This window comes from Gossypium hirsutum, chromosome D05, assembly GCF_007990345.1.
Source record: "Gossypium hirsutum isolate 1008001.06 chromosome D05, Gossypium_hirsutum_v2.1, whole genome shotgun sequence".
Lineage (NCBI taxonomy): Eukaryota > Viridiplantae > Streptophyta > Magnoliopsida > Malvales > Malvaceae > Gossypium > Gossypium hirsutum.
The window spans coordinates 30,038,979-30,040,882 of NC_053441.1; the positions used below are offsets into that span (position 1 = coordinate 30,038,979).

At 30.7% G+C, this 1,904-nt stretch overlaps 1 long non-coding RNA gene across 1 annotated transcript; it reads right to left on the minus strand.

The window, feature by feature from the left end:
• Positions 1-225: 225 nt before the first annotated feature.
• On the minus strand, positions 226-1,326 carry LOC107904765 (uncharacterized). The gene is made up of 2 exons (XR_001686319.2): positions 862-1,326; positions 226-591 (listed from the first exon to the last, which is right to left on the minus strand). It is a non-coding gene; the product is annotated as an uncharacterized lncRNA (long non-coding RNA).
• Positions 1,327-1,904: the final 578 nt, after the last annotated feature.

Here is a 1,904-nt window from a genome sequence, read left to right on the forward strand (position 1 = left end):
TATTAATGGTTTTACTTTTATTTGGGAGTATTTTGCTGTAATTATGGCCTTTACGAATTTTTATTTAAATTTGCTTTTCATACAGTTTTATGATTTAAATCTGCTTGTGTTAGGTAAAACTGAGGTTTTCAATTGAAATTAATGTTTTATCAAAAATACCACGAATAAGTAAACTGTTTAAAAGCTTCTATAAGAGCCCATTTTTGCTCGGCCCGAGCCCAAGTATTAAAACCAAAACATTAATATATATATATATAATAAATAAAATGTTCACTTTTTATTACAATAGCAGGCCCAAAATAGCTCAATCCAAATTTCCTAATACCTAACCTTAGTCAGCCCAATACACCACCTAATTACATACCAGATATTAAACAACCAAGCCCAAAATACATTACCCAAGCCCAAACCCAATTATACCTAGCCCAAATCAGCCCAAAATACAAAAAAACACACAACAACCCTAGGGCAAACCCCAGCGTTGCAGCAGCTCTTCTCGTCCGTGCGTGCCAGGCCTCTGCACCCACACGAGCCTCCGTACACATGCACCCACGTCTCTGTACCCGTACCTGCACACAAAAAACGCCACACCTACAACAGAGCAACAACCAGCAATGAAAAAGAAAGAGAAAACAGAAAACGAAAACGTGGCAATGACATATCTTTTTATTATTATTTTATTTTATTTTGGCTATAAAGAGCCAAGGCAAACAATGTAAAATGATCTTCTTCTTTTTTTATGTAGAGATACTGAATACAAAGAGGTGATTTCCTGATTTTCTTTCTTTCTTCGTTTTATTTTTGTTCTCTTTTTCTTTCTTCTTTGCAAAACAAATAGAATAAAGGAGGGAGTATACTTACCTGTGCGGAGACGGTGACAAAGCCTTATCTGCTCTGTCCAAATCGGAGCTAGATGAGACTTCGAATTTGTTGAAGCGGCGGATGAGAAAGAATGGGGGGCATAGGGTTGCTGATTATGTTGAAAAGAAAAAAGAAAATGACTTGGTTTCTTTCTGATTTAGGGTTTAGAATGATGTTTGTGGGTATTCCAAAATGGCACCGTTTGGGGCTAGACTTAGTGGCTCCCAAAACGACACCGTTTGGTGCCTTGACCCGATGATTCGACTTGATTCAGGGAGGATCCGCGCCTTTTGAAATTAAGGGGAAATTTGCGCATTGAATCCCTCTGCATTGGCTTTCATTTTGATTCAGTTTCCTTTCAATTCTTTTAAATTGTTATTGCATTTTTCTTTTAATTTCATTTAGATCCATATCTAAACGCCGCCATTTTCGCTGATCGGATTGGAGCATCTTAGCATTTGCGTTTAATTGCTGTGTTGATCCCTCAGTTTTGAATCAATTATCAATCTAGCTCGTTTTTTAATTTTACTAGAAATTTAGTTTTTTTTAATTCTAATTCTATTTAATTCTTAGTTTTGACATATTTCTTTCTAAAAACTTATATTATTTCAATGTTTAAATTTGATATTATTTTTTAATTTTATTATTAGTGTGTTTTTAAGATATGACATATTATTATTTTAAATCATTATTAGCATTATTTAAATTCATCATACATTAATGTTTTAAGCCTACTATACTTTTTTTTGTTTTTTTTATAATACTATTATTTATAAATAGATATAACTCACGAAATTATTCTTTTCTTAAGTATATATTAATATTTTGATTTCATTATGATTATTAGCTTTAAATTTTTATTTATATATGTCTTTTAAATCGGTTTTATTTATATATAATTATGTTTTTTTAAAATGCAATTTCCCTATTCTTTTTTTTTACTAGTATATATATATCATTATTATTATATTATTATATGCATTATTTATATACCAAACTAATTAATGTATATTGTCTATTTCAAATTTATTTTAAATTTATTT